The sequence below is a fragment of the Humulus lupulus genome, chromosome 5 (genome assembly GCF_963169125.1).
Source record: "Humulus lupulus chromosome 5, drHumLupu1.1, whole genome shotgun sequence".
In the NCBI taxonomy this organism is placed as follows: Eukaryota; Viridiplantae; Streptophyta; class Magnoliopsida; order Rosales; family Cannabaceae; genus Humulus; species Humulus lupulus.
The window spans coordinates 51,269,947-51,291,608 of NC_084797.1; positions in this window are offsets into that span (position 1 = coordinate 51,269,947).

The window sequence follows — 21,662 nt, forward strand, 5'->3', positions numbered from 1 at the left end:
CTACGGTCTAGCCCATACTCACATCTTGGAGATTTAGTAGTGTAATTGAGTGGGAGTGCTAATCATAGATATGAAATATATAACTTCTGTATGAGTGATGAAAAGATGACTTCCTTAATAGCTTAGTCTAAAAGGGTAAATGATTGAGCGCTCATCGATGTGATTAAGTTCACAGATTTATCATTTACAAAGGACATAGTGGGAGTTAAAGATAAAATACAAATGACGGGTTTAACTATAATTTTCAGTCGACTTGTTAGTAAGTCATCGATAGAGGATTGACTAACTGTAATTGTTATAATAGTGGATAAGGTATTTGTGGTTTAGACAATACGCTCTATGAATTCAAGAGTTTAATTTTGAATCTATAGTGGAGTCATGAGCAATTAATAAATTGTGAGATAATTTATTTAATAAATAAACTCACAGAAATTTATTTTAGCTTGTATTCATGGATCCATGGTCCTCACATCACCTTTGAGTAAATCAGCTAGAATGTCTAAAGTAATTGATTTAATTATCAATTAGGATTTTCAAAGTTGACTAGGTCAATTTTGGAAAATCTTACTAAGATATGAGATTTAGAGAATAAAAGAAAATATTTGGGTAAATTTATTAATATTGATAAATTGGTGTCAATATAAATAAATAATATTAAATCAAGTTTCAAATTATAATTAGTTAATTTGAATAACGATTTAATGAATTAATTAAAATTAAATATATAATATTTTGAATTTAGGCCCAATTTGGATTTAAATTCAAAACAAAGAGATTGGGCCCAAGTTCATTTGTGGGAGCCCAAGGCTTTTTATTTTTTGTTTATCAATTTTAATTTTGTTGACCCTCGATTTGGTCAACGACACAGAGTCAAGTAAAACGATAAGAACGAGATGAAATCAACATAAAAAAGATAAACAACACCAATGATTTATAGTGGTTCAGCTCCAGTGATGGTAATAGCCTACGTCCACTTAATGTTCTTATTGATGTCGAATCCCAAAAAATGTGGTCAATGAACTAGGGCTCACGAGTTTCACCAGCTTCAGGTTGAATACAATTTTGGTTGATAAAAACACCATAATTCTCTCTCAGAATTCTAAAGTTCAAAAGTCCAAAGAGTTAAAAGTCCCCTCTCTTGAGCCCTTTGAATCTTATTTATAGGCTCAAGGAGTTCTACATGGGCCATGGGCCTTAATTACATTTAATACAGATGTATCTAAATAATAATGGAAATCACAATTATTACATAAATGAAAAATTACATATCTGAAGGAAATATATGAAATGCTACAACTAGACTGGTCGCCCATAAAATATGATGTCTGCTGAATGAATTCTCTTTTGGTCGATGGTCAAACAGATCATACTCACTTAAACGGCACATGTATAACACGTGTATGTTATTTCTGCAACGTCATGAGGTAAACAAATTTAAATAAATCCCATTAAGTTGCCTATATAAGGAATATGATACCTAGGGTTTTCATGAGACTAGTCTCAGTTGATTCATTGAGTAACTGAAAACCTAGACAGTCTAATCCTTTATTGGCCACTTTCTCTCTTCTTTTCTAGACCTATATCTAATGTGTTGAAGATTGTGTTACTGATCTAATTCAATCTCTTGATAGTACTCTGCTACAGAAAGGAATCAAGGGTTAGAGAGATTGAAGGAAGGAGTTGTTCCAGTTACGCTGTGTATTCCTAAGTTTCTACATCTTTGTGTTTATGTTAATTTACGAATCTGATGTTCATGTGTAATTCATGTTATTCTATGTTTCTTTTATGTTTTTGGAAAAATAATAGGAAGAATGCATCTAGGTTTAAATTCAAAGATCCTACAATTGGCCTCAGAGCCTAGGTTGCCTAAATCTAGATCTTATGAATGCACGATTATATGTGTTTGTTGACATATTTAATTTTAAAAGTTTAATTGGATGGTACATGAAATTTGATATGCATGTTTTGAATGATTATGTGTTATATTGCTAATTTAAGTTGTCTTGTTTTTCATGCATTTTAAAATCTTAATTGATGCTTGGTAGAATACACACTGAAAAATTGTCAAATTTTTTTTATAGTTAACAACTGCAATTTTATTTTTGAATGATGTATATATATACACTCTATTAGGGTTTACGTTTATAAAAAAAAAAATTATAATTTTTATTTTTTGTTTTGTTTTATATAACAGCCTTCAAATATATATATATATATAATATATATTTTGATTAATTTTAACTATGTGTTATCCAACTGAAGCTTCATAATATATATATATATTATTTTTATAATAAGTCATATATATGTTTATATATATATATATAATAAGTAGTTAAGATTTTTTTTTTTTGCTAAAGAAATATCTAAGTATCAAATTTTTCATTAATTGTGATATTTTCTTTAAGGACAATTAAATTAATTTTATGTTTAATTAATTATATAGTAAGTTTTCAATTGGGAAATACTTTATGGTAATTAATTAATAAGTAAATTAATTTTGATAACTCAATTAATTATTTTGGATATTGATTGATTTATTTATTTTAGCAATTGATTTATTTTGGTATTAACTGTGATGATGCATAAAGTTGTGTAACATACAGTATATGTTTTCATGTTAGGCTCATCCAATTAATAAGAAAATTAAAATGTCATGATTCATTATTAAGTTATTTGATTGCATTTGGGCATTAAATATAAGAATAATGATGACCAATTTTTTATTTGAAAAATGTGGATAAATTCAAATAAAACGTTCATAAAATGTCAGATTTTATTTGAGCCTAATTGAACATGTAAAGTTTAAATTCCTCTCTTGTGGGTGGTTCCACTTGTGAATGCTCATTTTCTTTGCTTTACTAAATTGGGCCTAATCAATTGAATAATAATTAATAAAACGAAGGTTCAAATTCCTGTCTTTTTGGGGCTTGTATGGAAGTAAGGAGCCTTAGTAGTTAGTCTGACATATTGAACTCAGCTCTCCTCCATGCAAGCACGAATTGTTAAGACCCATTTACCTAAGGTTGACTTAATTACATTAGGTTAATATTTTGTAGTTGGACCTAACAATTGATTAGAAACAAATTAATTCTATTTTATTGAATTAATTTTCAATGGGAAATTTTAGAATTAATGGGAAAATTGTAAACTATGGTTTATTGATTATTTTAATAATTTGGAAAACTTTAGTTGGTTTATTGATTATTTTAATAATCTGAAAAACCTAAGTTGATAATTTTCAAAATGAAAAAATAGTTAAATATTTAATAATGAGTTTTAAAATCTGAATTCGATCTCCACTGTTGATTTAACAAGGTTAGCATTCAGTGGGGCCTCGTGGCGCTTTGATTTCGTCTCCCTATAGAAGGTGTTCACTAGACTTCTTAACATGGTTAAATTTTTTAGGATGGATTGTTATAGATGGACTTTCTATAGACTCATCCCTACTGTGACTATAGGAATTAAGTCTATAATAATCAAAATCATGGCTCAAACTCATAAAGTAAGAAATATTTGTGACTCTCACCTACCGGAACACATGGGTTCATGGCTATTTGAAGTACCTAAGAAATAGAAGATAAGTATTTTAGTATTTTTCTTATCTCAAAACATTTTGTATGTTATGCTATTTCTAAAAAAATTAATGAATAAATGTTTGTCAAGCAATGCGTTGAATTCTAGTTCGTTGATAATCGTAGTTCTAGGCATCCCACCCCATATTCTCTCTAATCTCTAAAAGGTTATTCTATGGTGAAAATCTCACGAAATTTTTGTCCAGCATCAACATGGTGTTGATTATGGACAACATCGAATTCGTGATAATCAAACATATTACTATTTTTCCTATGCAATGATTACTAAATCCTTCAATGAGGATTGTTGATGGTGGTTCGAGCAAAGGATAGAAGGCTAGTACAACTAAACATGCTCAAGGAAAAGCTACCTTGAGCTTCTTCTTCGAATAGAAAACGAGGAAGAAATTAAAACAAAAATACCAAGAAGTCCACTCGCAAGGCGTGAAAGATGAAAAGCTAAAGCTTGGAATCCGACAAGGGTTGTTCTTATCAAACAAGACAAAAGAATAAACTTTAATGAATTATGGAAATAAATATATTATTTTAAGACAATGTTTATTTTATTATGATTTCAATGGAAATTTCAATTTCAATTTTTCTTATTACATCAACAACAATTTGTAGTTACTTTTACAAGTAATAAAATCATATTTCTTTAAATGGACGTGAATTGTGGGGTGGATGTACAAAAAACGGGCTATACCTATTGCAACTAAACGAATCCTATGTTCTAAATAATGACTTGATTAAGATAGCTTAATCTAGGAACGTTAAACGCCAAAAGGTCAATAATGTTAGAAATGTCGTACCTTTAGCTTCTTTGCTTTTGTCATATTTGCTATGATAGGATTCAAGACTGACAAAGGCTGAGTGTTTTAGGGATCTCACCTAGGGTGACCTCCCTGGTTTTGAATCTAGTCTCGAGGGAAAATTGATAAGGTATCCATTCTTTGTGATAAGAGAAAGGACCAAAGAACCACTAGGGCTAGTATGTTCAAATGTCTAGGGACAAATGAATGTTCAAGCGACAGGTGGTTATGAGTATTTCATCACCTTCTTGAAATGTTGTGCCCTCTCAAAGATGTCTCCAAAACAACACTAGAATTATGGAATGGTGGGGAACCTGGTTGACGTCATTATGGAATTTGGGGGTGTCCTGTTTATGTCCTGAGGAAAAAGATAGGAAAGCTAGAACAACGAACTAAGGTTTTCTTGTTTGTTGGCTATTCTAAAGGTACTCAGGGTGGTCTGTTTTATAGTCCAGTAGACAAGAAAGTGTTTTGGCTCGACAAGTGCTACTTTTCTGGATAACGACTACATAATGAATTTCAAGTCTCGTAGCAAAATAGTATTAGATGGAAAAATGATAAATTATTATTCCATCCTCACCAACAATGGAAAAATGATAAACTATTGCTCCATCCTCATCGATGCAAGTCGATGAAAATAAGGAAGATTTAGAAACCACTAATCCAAGTCAGAAAGTTACGGTGCCTTGTCATAGTTTAAGGGTTTCTTGGAACCCGGTACCTATTAAATGGATAGTGAAACCCACAAGCTGGTTGGGGACACAAGTAACAATGATCTGTTGGCCTTTAAACAGCCAACGGGTAAGTCTGAAAGGGATCTTCAACTCGAAGCCAAGGACCAAGGAATAGAATCTAAGTATTTTAAATTTGTCTGAGATCTTGTAGATGTTCCATTGGACTTTAGGCCTATGGGGTGCAAGTTTATCTATAAGAAGACGAGGGGAGTTGCTTGAAAGTTTGAGACATTTAAGGCTCGACCTGTGGCAGATAGAGAAAGTCAACATAGAGAAAAAAAATTCTCCGGTAGCCATGTTAAAATTCATTAAGTATACTATTATCCATAGCCACAACTCTAGATTAAGAGATAAGGAAAATGGACATCGAAGAAGCATTTTTAATGGCTATCTTGATGAGACCATTTACATGGATCATTCAGAAGGATTTAAAGTAGTTGGACAAGAAAGTTGGCAAGCTGAGTAGATTCAATCTATGGACTTAAACAAGCTTCACGCTCCTGGAATTAAGGTTTAATGGAAACGTTAAGACCTATGTATTTTAACAAAATGTAGTTGAGCCTTATGTTTAAAAAACTCAGGGAAAAAGACATTGTGGTGTTCTTAATCCAGTATGTATATGATATCTTACTTGTAATGACCCAAAATTGCTAATAAGGCTTGAGGGCCTTGATTACTGTGCCAGGAGGGCATAATTGGTATTTATTGGAATAAATTATTTAATGCATGATTATATGATTATATGGATGTGAATAAATGCATGTTTAGGAGTGTTAAATATGCATGTGGGCCCTGTTTAGCTTGAGGTCATAAATGTAATTGTATGTGATAAATTTTTTAGGCGACATTATTATGTGGATATATATGCACTATATGGATCGAGACGGTCCTAGTGAGCGGGTTGGCGAAATAGTCACGACAGGGATTTATACCCGGCTCGGTGAGAGCCTGGAGGAATTTAGAAAATATATCGTGGATTAATAGACATCGGTTAAATAATTGGTGATTAATTGGATAACGAGATTTAAGTTGTAAATATTAGGAACACTCAAGGAATTAGCGACAATTGGGAGCAAAATGACCAAGTTACTCTTTGGGCACCCTTGAGAGATTTAAATGGTTAGAGGGGCTAGTGTGTCATTTGACTGTGGGGGATATACTCTGGATTGCACGAACAATACAAAAGGATATAGAATAATCTAAGAAAAGAAAGAAAGAAAAGTCTGGCTCTCTCTCTCTCATCACTCACGTTTTCTCTCTCTCACTCCGTCTTGTGTTGGGGATATACTAAGCTTGGATTGGGGCTGGAAGTTGGCAAGAATAAGCTGGGAAGTCTGGGTGTCTAAGCTCAAGGATTGGAGGATTGAAGCTTAGGATTAGCTGCCATTAAGTAAAGGTTTCAGTTCTTTGAGTTTGGCAAGTTTTATTTGAGTTTGATTTCTGAATTTGGGTTTTGGGATTGAGTTTTAAGGACTTATGCTTGGGAATTTGAGGACTTAAAGCTTGGAGTAGAATTGGAGGAAACTAGGGTCGAATTTCTCTCTAAGGTAAGGATTTCTTCAATTTTCTTACAGGTTTTCTGGTTTTTAGTTAGTGTTCTTGAGCTTCAAAGCTTAGTTTTGAATTCTATGTTTTGGTGAGGTTGTTAGATAAGTTTTGATGTTATTAGGTTGTTTTGGGCGAGCTATAGTGAGTTATGGGCTTAATTTTGAGTTTGGTTGATGATTGGGGAGGATTATTTGGAGCTTTGCCTCGTGGAGATTCGAAGGGAGAAACCTAGAAATTTACATTTCTAGTTCCAGTGGTGTAGCACTAGGTCGAGATCGCTACAATGCTAGGCTGGGAGTTTGGGGGGCTAGAGTCATGTAGCGCCCAATAGGTAGCGCTATAGTTCTACTCAGCTTTCAGAACTTGGTTTTTGGGTACTTTTTAGGGTTTTTACTCGGTGGCTCGGGGGACGGTTTCACCACTTTATTTGGTGGAATTACAGGTCATGAGAGCGCGAGTTTGATCCCAGGATTGATCATTGGAATTTAAACTCATCGAAGTACCATTTATGGATTATGACTAGGTGAACGCTTGGGTTCAAAACGAGATCGTGCTCGAGGGTTTTTCTTATTAATCAAAACACTCGGACCTGAGGTAAGAAAACTGCACCCAATTATGTGGCTATGATTGGGACTAGGGTCCCCTATATCTGAATACAGCTGTTGTATGATTATGATATACCATGTGAGCATGAAATAAACCGCCTAAGAGTGTCGGAACTGATATTTACGCACAAGACGCGGCCTAGCCATTGGTAGATGAGGGTAGCAAAATAGTCACTGAGCTCAGCTTAAGCAAGCCAGAGTCAGTGAGTTAAACACTGGGCTCGACCTAAGTGAGCTGGAGTCAGTGGGTTAAACAGAGGGTGTGGCCAAGGGCGTTGACCCTGAGTATTGTATGATGATTTTATTAAACTGTTGATTATGAAATTGTTTACTATTATTAATCTGATCCTGATGGCTTATTGAATACCTGGATGATAAACTGATGATTCTTTGTTTGTCGTCACTGATTTTTTTCCTGTTATGGCCTGCTAAATATTTGATTAATATATTATGAATCATTTGATTGTCTGGATTGTTTATGCTATGCTATATAGTTTTCTTGTTGGGCCTCGGCTCACGGGTGCTACGTGGTGCAGGTAAAGGCAAGGGTTTGATGGTTTAACCATGAGTTGGAGAAATCTAGGGGCGAGGTGTACATTATCAGCTACTCGTCCGCCACGGTCGAGGGATTGTATAGGGACGGAAACCGAAAAGGTGTATTTTGCCATTAAAGTGGCCTTGATTGTATATAACTTTTGGAATTTTGTAAATTTGTCCTTTAAACCCTGTTTTTGCGATCCCATGTATTAAACATTTATTTTAATGAAAATTATCTCCTTATGACCAAAAATATTTTAAGCCTAACTTGTTTATGACTTTAGGGTCACATTTTCATTTAAATGATTTGATTAGCATGTCTGGCACTATTTTAAACACATAGTGTAATGGTCTTGGTTATCCAGGGAATTACATTACTCAATGGAAACAATGTCTGGAAATTATCAAGCATAAAGAACTGGTTGGAAAAGAAATTTCAGATTTCTTTGTAGCAAGTCGTGGTCCTGGTATCCAGATCATCAAGGATAGAAAGAACTGATTTTTGGATATATTCAAGCGGCCTACTTAGGTGAGGTGCTTGGGCGTTACACTATAAGAAATTCTAAGAAAGGATGTTTAGCGTCTTGACATGGAATTTATTTTTCTAAGTAGCAGTCTCCACAAACTCCTCAAGAGAAGGAAAAGATTAAACGAATTCCTTATGTATTTGCAATTAGAAGTCTAATGCATGCCATGTTGTGTGCTATGATTAGAGATCTATTATGCAGTGGGAGTGGTGAGAAAGTGCTAGCAAAACCTTGGAAATGAACAATAGGTAGTGGTCGGTATCTTAGATGGACTAGAGACTATATGTTAGTCTATTAAGGTGGATTTTTTAACCCGATTAGGCTTCACAAATTCATATTTTGGACTGATGTTGATGACAGGAAGTCTACTTTTGAAAAATAAAAAAAAGTGTTTGCTCTTGGGGGTGGAGGTGTGATTTCGAGAGGAGTTAGGCTATCTGCCATTTCAGAATCCACCTTGGAGGCTAAGTGTATAGTTGCGTCTATGGTGGCAAAGGTAATAGTCAGGCTGAGGAAGTTCTTCCAAAAATTGATAAACCACTCATTTTGTCTAATGACAATAATGAGGAAATAGCAAATTCTAAAGAACCTCAAAACCTTAAAAAAAAAAAAGGCAAAGCATATAGAGAGAAAGTACCACATTATCGAGGATGTGTGGCGAATGAGTTATGTGAAGGTAATGAAGATAGCATTGGAGAGCAATCTTTCATATCCCTTTACAAATATATAGGCATGGAGCAAAATTGTGAAGCATGTAGAATAAGTAGTTTTTAGAAACATGTCCCATTTTTTTTAAAAGAGCAAGTGGGAGTTTGGTAGGTTTTGTGTCGTTATAAAACCATGTCAGATGTGTCACACGATTTTATAGTTTTAGTAAAAGTAGTAGAAATCATATAGTTTGACAGTTTTATTGCTTGCTTGTTTTATTACATGATTATTAGAATAATACAAACATTTAGAAAATCCAGAACATATGGATAGTTACAATTATAGTGACTAGGTCACAGTGGATTATAGTTGTAATTACATGTTCAAAAGAACGAGTCCAAGGCATTGACCATGGTTAAAAGAACAATTATAGTGACTGATCTGGTAATCTACAATATGATCTAGTTACACATTCAGGGTGTCATGTTTTGTCCAAGGCATTGAACAAGTAGATAAGATCGAATTTATTTGGTTACATCGGACTATGACTGATATTGACTGATAAATAAGTATCGTTGTTATAGAATTTAATTAATGTCACAACATTGACCATAGGCCATGTTAATCTTAATTCTGAGTGATAATATTCTGGTAATTATATTATTTAAATCTTTTGACTTGTTCATTACCAGCTTACCCTACTGTCTAGCTTAGTATTGTAATTGAGTGGGAGTATTAATCATAGATATGAAATCTATAACTTTTGTATGAGAGGAGAAAATATGACTTCCTTAATAGCTTAGTCTTAAAGGGTAAATGATTGAGCGCTCATATCTGTGTTTAAGTTCATAGATTTATCATTTACAAAGGACGTAGGGGGAGTTAAGGATAAAATACAAATGAGGGGTATAATGGTAATTTACACCCGACTCGTTAGTAAGTCATCGATAGAGGATAGATTGACTGTAATGGTTATAATAGTGGATAACATATTTGTGGTTTCAACAATACGTTCTATGAATTCAAGAGTTCAATTCCGAATCTATGGTGGAGTCACGAGGAAATAATAAATTGTGACATAATTTATTTCGTAAATAAACTAACGGACTTTTATTGTAGCTTGTATTCATGGATCCATGGTCCCTGCATCACCTTTGAGTAAATAATCTAGAATGTCTCAATTAATTACTTTAATTATCAATTATGATTTTTAAAGTTGACTAGGTCAATTTCGGAAAATCTTACAAAGATATGAGATTTAGAGAATAAAAGAGAATTTTTTGGTAAATTTATTAATATTGATAAATTGGTGTCAATATAAATTGATAACATTAAATCAAGTTTCAAATTATAATTAGTTAATTTGAATAAGGATTTGATCAATTAATTAAAACTAAATAAATAAAATATTTTGAATTTAGGCCAAATTGGGATTTAAATTCAAAACAAAGAGATTGGGCCCAAGTCTATTTGTGGGAGCCCAAGGCTTTTATTTTTTGTTTATTAATTTTAATTGATTTAAATTTAAATTTAAATTTTGATAAAGACCATTAACTTGCCTATATAAGGAATATGATATCTTGGGTTTTCATAAGACCAATCTTAGTTGATTCATTGGGTAACTGAAAACCTGGACAGTCTAATCCCTTATTTCCAACTTTCTTTCTTCTTCTTTTCTAGATCTCTATCTAATGTGTTGAGAACTAGCCCACACTAGTTCTAGGTTGATCAAAGGCCTGGTGAGGAAGATTGTGTAACGACCAAAAAATCACTATAAGGCTTAAGGGCCTTATTATTGTGTCGGGAGGGTATAATTGGTTTATATGTGATTTAAATGATATAATGCATGATTCTGTGATAAGAATGCTAATATGATTATGTGGATATATGAAATGCATGCCTATGGGTATTAGTATGCATGTGGGCCCTATTTAGCTTAAAGAGACATATTTGTAATTTTGGCCGGTTGAGGGCATAAATTTCATTATTTGTTATAATTGTGGAGACCACATTATTATGTGGATATATTTGTAGCATGCGGCTTGAGGTGATCCTCGGGACCCAGTTAGCGGGAAAGTCACAACAGGACCCAATACTGGACTCGGGGCGAGTCAAGGGTTATTTCGGGTATTAGATATTTATTTGAGTTATCGGGTTGTGAAAATAAATATTTGGAGATATATTTGAAGTGAATATTGGGGAAATTTACTATTTTTACCTCGGAGACATTTTTGGTACCCCAAGCCTCGAGATTAACTTATGTAAGATAAAACAAAACAAAGGAATAAGTAGAAGCTACCTAAACCGACCCACCTTTTTCTCTCAACTCACTCACCTCTTTTCCAACTCTCTCAAGCTAACCCATTGAAGCAAAGGGAAATTTGGGCTAGAAACTCAAGGATTTGAGTTGTAATCTTTGGGACTAATTCAGTAACAGTTTTGTGGTTCAGACAGAAGTTTAGGTAAGCATGGAATTATGATTTTAGCTATTTAATTCTGTAGTTTTTGGCTGGGTTTTAAGTGTTCTTGGGTTCTTGATATTGAAGGTTGAATTGGAGTTTTGAGTCTAGTTTTCTATTGGGTTTTGCTGCAGGGAACATGTCAGAATTATTGTGATGTTAAATTAGGTCATTGGGATGATTTTGGGTTAAATTGGTTGAGGTTTGATTGTTGAAAATGGGGATTTTTCTTGGTCCTTTTTCTTGGTTTGAAGGGGTCAGGCCGCGGTTCTGTTCTTCATGTGTCGCGGCCCCCTTTTAACAGTTGGGAGTCAAAGTGATGGGCAGGCCGCGACTTGGGTAGTGTAGGGTCGCGGCCCATGTGTGCTGTTTGGAGCGGCTGAGCCTCTGGTTGGAGTCGGACCACGGCATGGGGGGTTTTGGGTCGCCGCTCTTAAGAGCAATTTTTCCTTTAAGGAGGTTTTAGGTGTGGGAACTTAACCTAAGGTGCTCGGGATCGATTCCACTACCGTGTTTGGTCGAATTCGATGTTTCGAAGGCTAGAACTTGGTCCAGAAACCTTTACGCAATTATTAATGATGGAATCCCTTATCTTGTTTGTTACTAGGTTTAAGCTAGGGCTTGGGAAAGCGATCGTGCTCGAGGGTCATTTCTCGTTCTGAGTGTTCGGAATTAAAGGTAAGAAAACTTCACCTAATTGTGTGACTATGTTTGGACTAAGGGTCCCCTATACTTGTATGCATTATTGTATGATGGTATTATGCCATGTGAAAATGAAATAAAGGGGCTAAGAGTGCGAGAATTAATATTGGCACACAAGGTGTGGCTCAGCCACTGGTTGCTGAGGACAACTTAATATTCATTGAGCTCGGTTTAAGCGGACCGGAGTAAATGGGGTAAACAGAGGGTGCGACCTAGGAGCGTTGACCATGTTTATTATATGACTTGATTATTGATGTTATTTTATTGAATATGATCTGCTGGATATCTGAATATTAGATTGTGGATTTATTGGTTATGTTTGCTGACTATGTGAATGTTGTGGACTGCTCAGGGTTTGGTTATGCTCAATGAATTATTTGATTATCGATACTGTTCATGTTATGATGTTATGGTTTTCTTGTTGGGCTTTGCCTCACGGGTGCTACGTGGTGCAGGTAAAGGCAAGCATAAGCTGGATCAACCCTGATTTGGAGAGATCTAGAGGTGGAATGTACATAGTCAGCTGCTCGGCCGCTACGGTCGTGGGATGGACAGGAACATGAGAACCTTAAATGTCTATTTTTCCCTTAGAGTGGCCAGTGGTCGTATATACCCTGAGATTTTGTAACTTTCCTTTAAACTCTATTTCTTTTGGAATCCAATGTATGAAATGTATCTTTTATGACCAAAATCTTTTAACCCTAGTTCAATAATGGTTTTAGTGACACATTTTCAACAAAACGACTTGATTAGCTAGTCTTGTACCTTTATAAATACACAGTGTAACAGTCTTGGCTACCCAGGGCGTTACAACTTGGTATCAAAGTGGTCTAGGTTTAAGGGCTCCTTAAGACTGGTTGGACATGTACATTTGTCGCTAAAGACAAGCTCGACTCAGGGTTTGGTAAATGTGTATACATGTGTTATATGCATAAGTTATTGGAAAGAACTATGATTGTTGTTGTCTATTTGATTAATATGGAGCATGAGATAGTGATAGGGCCTGGGCCTTGACAACTGTGTGACATTATTGAGGCATGCTAATTAGCATTGCCATGCATGCAATTGAATATCTGAAATGATTATTTGTATGTTGCTTATATATGGATGAATATACAGATAGATGTTTATATTTTGACTACTGTATGATGATGTTGGGGCATGCTTATTGGCATTGCTGGTGCATATGGAGGAATATTTGGATGAATTGTTATATCTTGATTGCTTGTGTTTGGTGGATTCCCAATGGTGGATTATGGATAGACTATTACCTTGTCATCATAGTCTGATCGTAGAGTCATTGATTGCAAATTAACTTGGATAGCTATGCGTCCAAGGCGATCTACTTGACTAGTGTAGAGTCCAAGAACTTTACTTAGCTAGTTAGATAGTAATAGTAATAGTAATAGCTAGTAGTAGTTGTAATATGTTTATGACTGTGGATTTTGGTTCAAGCCGAGACATAGTTGGAAACTCCTAACAATAGTTATGGATTTTATAAATTTAACCTATAGTTTAAGAATATTAATTATAACATAAGGTATGATTAATATTGCTGGTTATTAATATGATAATTATTATAACCTAAGGTTTAGATAGAACCAATAGGATTATGACACTTTTCATATGCATGGTTATTAAGGAATTATTATTTCAATGATAAAATAAGGGAAATATATGACTTAGTCTTCACCAGAATATGTTAGGAGCATGACATTTTTCATAGTTTTATTTATTTGTGGATTAGGTTAGATAATTAAATGGATTTTTCTTAATTTTTGGGTATTGTAACTTCCGACCTGTTTTTGACCTAGTTATTATATGAATTTCGAAAAATAGTATTTCTAGAAAGTTGTAGATAATTTAATTAGATTTCTAACGATATAAAGAGAGTCTAAATCGAAGTTCTACAGCTCTAGATATGTTGATTTTACTGTAGGGGAGTTTAGAGTTACGAGATTTAGGGAGTTTGAAGTTAGGATTCTATTTGTTTTTATTATTTTTGTTTTAAAAATCAAGCTTTGAATCCTTAAATCTCTCTGAATAATTTGACCAATTCCTAAGCCTTTGGCTGAAGGATATTCAAAGATTTTCAATTAAATTTATTATTTTTATTCAAAGCCAAAAAGAAGATTTTTATTCCTAGAACTCTATAAATAGGATCTAGCACCAAACCTTTTCATTCATCTTCAAGCATTGATCAGAGCCTTCCAAGTGCTAGTGAAACTATAGAGTGATAAACACTTGGGTTGGGGTTATAAGCTTAATCATTATAAGCTTAATAAACACTTGGGAAGTAAGGTTCATAGTGTGTATTTCGGTTTCGAGGTGTAGTTCGATCATAGAAATTTCAAAGGTATTCCTATTCTTAGTTCCTTTCAATATTGTTTCATTAGCTTTATAGTCCTAACTCAGTCTTCTCTATTCTTGGTTAGGCATCTAAGTTCTTCGAACTTGAGGTTTCTTGTCGGTAAGAATATTCTCGGTGGTTTTTAGTTCATTCATCGATTTCTTTTAGAATAGTCACCTCTATATTATGGTTTTTAGGAGTGTTCCAAAGTCCCAATTTTGTTCTCATCAACCCGGCATTTTAGTAAGGAAAATATGATAGGATTTTATATGTTATGTTATGTGTTTTCTTATGACTTAAGTGTTATGTATATGTTATATGTTATATTATGTATGTTTGTAGACTTGGGCATATGACCTGTATAACTAACAAGCCCCAATAAATTTATGGGCATATGACTTGCTTAGCTAGCAAGACCCACAAATCTAATGGGCATATGCCACAAATCTAACGAGACTTCAAGTAATAATGGCCATTATAGTATATGTGACATATGTTATGGTATATTTTAGTATATGTTGATATGAATTTTATGTATATGATTTATGTGTTAGATTTTCCTTGCTGGGCATTAGGCTCATTCCTTTATGTGTTTATGTGCAGGAAAATAGCTTTGGTGGTGGGAAAGGTTCTTGGAAGCTTGGGGATGTGTATTGAGACGGGATGGAATCAATAGACCAAGTGTTCAATTCGAGGATGAAGTCTCTTTAAATTTTATATGTATTTTCCGCACTTTATTATGTAATCCATTTTATTTAAAATTATGTTATGTTTTTCTTTTAAAAACAATGGGATCCCATATCCTACTTTAAATTTTATGTAGTTTAACATTTGTTTTACAAGTTAATGAAGTTATGATTATTTCACTTGTAAGTTTTATTAAAAATTTTGTCTATGTATAGTAGTCATTAATGGTCCAAAGTCTAGAGTAGTTGGGTTGTTACAGTTGGTATCAGAGAAACGGTCCATTTGCATGAAGTTCTCCTCGATACACACACTCAAAGCTTCGAATCTAACCACCAATGTAAGTGTTTATGTTTTTGTTGTTTTGATTATGTGTTTAGTTAACGTTTTAGCCCTTATGTTTTCAATTAAGAATATTTTTAAATTAGTTTATTTTTCGTTATTTATTTTATTTATTATCTTTGCATTTATGATTGTACATAATGAAAACTTTTTTTCCAAATAAATACCATTGTTATTTTTGAATGACATGTATGAGTTTGATTTTTTTTTTACAATCATAATAAATAATGACCAAGTTCAGTGAGGGTGGATACTAATCAATGGACCGGGATCTATATTGAGAGTTTAGGGGGCAATAGTAGTGGGAAGGATATTACTGATCCCAGCCCTCCCTCAATATGGTTAACTTTGGAACAACGATCAATTTCGAGCCTGAGAATTAAGTCATATAGGATAATTAGAAACACACTTAGAAAATAATAAAGATGGCTTATTTTTTTAAAGTTTAGAAACACACCCTAATTATAAAGAAGGCTTACATAATATTTTCATAAGAAGTCATAATTAATAGGTCTGAGTTATGTTTGCTTAGATTAAGTTTTGCCTTAGAGCCTATTAGGATAAGTTCTAACATGTTCTCGACTATTAGAACTTTGTTGAAGATGTCGCTTAGAATATTTGCTCGGACCAACAGAAACGCCTCCAACGTTGCTCCGGTGAACAATGAAGCCCCTTCAGTTCGCAGAAGGGGAGTGCGTGCTACTGCCAGCCACAACGCGCCGCCGCCATTAGCTGACAACACTGCGGAGATTGCCAGACTACGACAACAAGTGGAGGAATTACTGCAGAAACAACGACATCAGACTCAGACTCAGCCGCAACCACTGCCTTAGTAGATGGCTCAGTACCCCGTCAAGTAGGTCCTTATGGGGGATGGCCAATGGTGAACTATGCGCCATACCTAGCTCAGCACATGGAGCCAATCTATGAGCAGTTTCGTAAGCAAACATACCCCTTTGAAGCAGAAGAATGGCTCAGAAATGTAGAGCCGATCCTAGCGCATATGAATCTCGGCAACGTAGACCGCATATCCTACATTTCGTCTACACTTAAGAAGGATGCTAGAATATTGTGGGACTTAGTTTAGCAGACTAACGATGTCGCCACCATCATATGGACAAGATTTGTGGAGCTGTTCCACAAGAAGTATTACAACTCGGCAGTCATTGCTACAAGGGTCGAGGAGTTCGCTAGTTTGAAGCAGGGCAACTTAACGGTAGTAGAATATGCTCAGCAGTTCAACAGATTAGCCAAGTTTGCACCAGAGTTGGTTCCAACTGACTTTATGAGGGTTACCAAGTTTATTAGAGGACTTAGACCAAAGATTGAATTAGGGGTTAAGCTAGCAAACCTAGGAAATACTACCTATGCCAATGTTCTATAAATGGCAATAGAAGTAGAAAGGCTTCAGGCGAATGTTAGTAAGGAGAAGGCTAGTAGGCCTGAGCCTAAACAGCAGGGTCAACCTCAAAATGGTCGAAACAACCACAACAACAGTCGTCAGCATAGCAATAGTAATAGTAATGGTCAGAAGAGAAGGCATCCTAATGATAAGCAGGCCAATGGTGATAAAAGAGCATGGACAATGGAGGCAATAATTCGGGTTATGTAGAATACCCGCAATGCTCTAAGGGCCAAAAGAAACATATTGGGGAATGTCATGCAAACATCAAGGGATGGTTCAACCGTGGTTAGGAAAGTCATCGAAAGAAGGAATGTCCACAGCTCAAGCAGAAGTTGAAGAGGGATTAAACGATGGTTCCAGACCAAAGTCTTTGCCTTGACCCAGGGAGGAGCCTATGCTAGTAACAAGCAGTTAGAGGTCAAATTCCTATCCTCGATAGTATATGTTCTAGTATCACTTGATATGGGAGCAATATACTCGTATATCTCGTTAGGAATGATAGATAAATTAGACAAACCTTGTAGAACTAGGTTTGTGACATAGTTGCCTTCGAGTGAAGTAGTCCTATCATCACGGATAGTACGAGGCGTTCCGATCAAAATTGAGGACGTAGAACTAGAAGGAGACCTGATAGAACTAGAGATTAAAGATTTCGACATGATATTAGGAATGGACTGGCTAGCAAGGCATGGCGTAACCATCGATAGCAGACGTAAGTAAGTGATGTTCGAGACTCCTGACGGTCAGAAATGATGCTATATGGGAAAAATTTTAGGACTACGTACACCGCTAATATCATCTCTCAAAGCCCAAAGAATGATAGAAAAAGGATGTTAAGCATTCTTAGCTAGCATTACGGATGTGGTGAAGGAAACACCACTAATAGTTAGAGACTTCCTCAATGTAAGGGAATTCCTAGAGGTATTTCCTGGCAACTAGCAGGATTGCCGCCGACACGGGATATAGACTTCACAATCGAATTAGTACCGGGCATCGAGCCTACTTCCAAGGCACCATACCGGATGGCTCCTACCGAACTCAAGGAGTTAAAGATGTATTTAGAAGAACTCTTAGACTTGGGTTTCATTAGAACGAGCCATTCGCTATGGGCAGCACCGGTACTATTTGTGAAGAAGAAGGATGGAAGCATGCAGATATGTATAGATTATCGCGAGTTGAATAAGGTGACAATCAAGAATAAGTACCTGCTACCCTGGATTGACGATTTGTTTGATCAACTCCGAGGTGCGATCGTATTTTCAAAGATTGATTTACGGTTCGGGTACCATCAGCTCAAGGAACGGGAAGAGGATATTCCCAAGACGTCTTTTAGAACTCGTTATGGACATTATGAGTTTCTAGTTATGTCTTTTGGTCTTACCAATGCTCCAGTCGCGTTTATGGATTTAATGAATAGGGTCTTTAAGGACTACTTGGATAAATTCATCGTTGTTTTCATCGACGACATCTTGGTGTACTCAAAGGATAAAGTCGAGCACGAGAAACATTTAAGGTTAATCTTTCTACAACTGAAGGAGCATCAGCTTTACATCAAGTTCAAGAAGTACGAATTTTGGCTTTCACAAGTAGCATTTCTCGGCCACATAGTATCCAAGGACGGGATTGTTGTAGACTCATCTAAAGCACAGGCCGTGAAGGATTGGCCAAGACCAAAGAATTCATCCGAAGTAAGGAGCTTTCTGGGATTAGCAGGTTATTATAGGAGGTTCGTACAGGGTTTTTCTAAGATAGCCACTCCACTCACCAACCTGACCGGAAACAACAAAGATTCAACTGGAATGATAGATGTGAAGAAATCTTCCAGTTGCTTAAGGACAAGCTGTGCTCAGCACCAGTACTTTGTGTACCAACACCCAATGATAAGTTCGTAGTCTATTGCGATGCATCAAAGCAAGGGTTGGGTTGCGTGCTGATGCAAAATGATAAGGTGATAGCCTACGCCTCACAGCAGCTAAAGGAGTACGAGCAACACTATCCAACGCATGATATGGAGTTGGCAGCGGTGGTCTTTGTGTTGAAAATCTGGCGCCATTATCTTTACGGAGAACGGTACGAGATTTATACGGACCACAAAAGTTTAAAGTACTTCTTCACACAGAAGGAGGTCAACATGAGGCAGCGCAGGTGGTTAGAGCTAGTTTAGGATTACGACTGCGAAATCATATACCACCAGGGAAAGGCAAACGTAGTTGTCGATGCACTAAGTAGGAAGAGTTATTGAAGTTTAGCAGCGCTAGCAGGAATAGAAAAGTCGCTACAGAAGCTGATCAGTGCAGGAATAGAAATAGTTGTCAGTAAGCTGGCTAATTTGTCTGTCCTGTCAAATCTACTAGAAAATATACGGATTAGGCAAGGGCATGACGACACACTAGCGGCACAAATGGATGCAGTCAGAGAAGGCAAGGCCACAGATTTCTCAATATCAAGTCAAGGATTATTGAGATATAAGAATCGGGTATGCGTGCCAAATGATCAAAGGATTAAGATGACGATTCTAGAAGAAGCGCACAGTACCCCATACTCAGTTCACCCAGGGTCGACCAAGATGGCACACAACATCAAGGCAATGTATTGGTTGCCAGGGATGAAGAAGGACATAGCAGAATTTGTGTCTAAGTGTCTAGTATGCCAGCAAGTGAAAGCAGAACATCAGCAACCTGCAGGCTTATTGCAACCACTTAGCATTCCAAAATGGAAATGGGATGATATTGCCATAGATTTCATGACGGGTTTTCCATGAACAAGTAAGCAGCATAATTCGGCTTAGATAGTATTAGATAGATTAACCAAGTCAGTTCATTTCCTGTCTGTTAAGACTTCGTACACAACAGATCAATACGGTGACGTTTAAGTCCAAGAAATAGTACGACTGCATAGAATATCTAAGAAAATAGTATTCAATAGAGGATCGGTGTTTACATCGAGATCTTGGAGTGAGTATTTGCCGCTGATAGAATTCTCCTACAACAATAGCTAACAGTCAACGATCGGGATGGCACCTTAAGAGTTGCTTTATGGAAGAAGGTGTCGATCGTCGTTGCATTATGATGAGGTAGGAGAAAGGCAACTACTTGGAACTGAAGCTATTAGAGGAGCGCAAGATGTAGTAGCCCTGATTAGAAAGTGTATGCTCACTGCTTAAAGCCGTTAGAAAAGTTATGCGGATGCTAAGCGACGTGATGTGGAATTCAAAGTCAGAGATCAAGTTTTCTTAAGAATATCTCCTATGAAAGGTGTGAAGCGGTTTAGGAAGAAAGGAAAACTTAGTCCCCGATTTATAGGTCCTTCTGAGATATTGGACAAAGTGGGAACAGTTGCATATAGATTAGCCCTACCGCCAGCTTTAGCAGATAGTCATAATGTATTTCACATCTCGATGTTGCATAAATATGTGTCAGACCCAACTCACGTCCTCAAGTACGATACGATAGCACTCCTGAAAGATTTGAGTTACGAGGAACGACCGGTTAGCATCCTAAATAGAGGGATGAAGCAGTTACAGTCCAAGAGTATTCCAATAGTCAAAGTCCTATGGGGTAATAGTTCTGAACAGGAGGCAACATGGGAGTTGGAGGAGGACATTCAAGGCCGGTATTCGGAATTATTTGGTAAGTAAATTTCGAGGACGAAATTCTTTTTAGTAGGGGAGAATTGTAGAGTCCAAGAACTTTACTTAGCTAGTTAGATAGTAATAGTAATAGTAATAGCTAGTAGTAGTTGTAGTATGTTTATGACTGTGGTTTTGGTTCAAGCCGGGACTTAGTTGGAAACTCCTAACAATAGTTATGGATTTTATAAATTTAACCTATAGTTTAAGAATATTAATTATAACATAATGTTTGATTAATATTGCTGGTTATTAATATGATAATTATTATAACCTAAGGTTTAGATAGAGCCAATAGGATTATGACACTTGTCATATGCATGGTTATTAAGAAATTATTATTTCAATGATAAAATAACGGAAATATAAAACTTAGTCTTCACCAGAATATGTTAGGAGCATGACATTTGTCATATTTTTATTTATTTGTGGATTAGGTTAGATAATTAAATAGATTTTTCTTAATTTTAGGGTATCGTAACTTCTGACCTATTTTTTACCTAGTTATGTTATGAATTTCGAAAAATAGTATTTCTAGAAAGTTGTAGATAATTTAATTAGCTTTCTAATATAAAGATAGTCTAAATCGAAGTTCTATAACTCTAGATATGTTGATTTTAATATAGGGGAGTTTAGAGTTACGAGATTTAGGGAGTTAGAAGTTAGGATTCTGTTTGTTTTTATTATTTTTGTTTTAAAAATCAAGATTTGAATCCTTAAATCTCTCTGAACAATTTGACCAATTCCTAAGCCTTTGGCTGAAGGATATTCAAATATTTTCAATTAAATTTATTATTTTTATTCAAAGCCAAAAAGAAGATTTTTATTCCTAGAACTCTATAAATAGGACCTAGCACCAAACCTTTTCATTCATTCTTCAAGCATTGATCAGAGCCTTCCAAGTGCTAGTGAGACTATAGAGTGATAAACACTTGGGTTGGGGTTACAAGCTTAATCATTATAAGCTTAATAAACACTTGGGAAGTAAGGTTCATAGTGTGTATTTCGGTTTCGAGGTGTAGTTCGATCATAGCAATTTCAAAGGTATTCCTATTCTTAGTTCCCTTCAGTATTGTTTCATTAGTTTTATAGTCCTAACTCAGTCT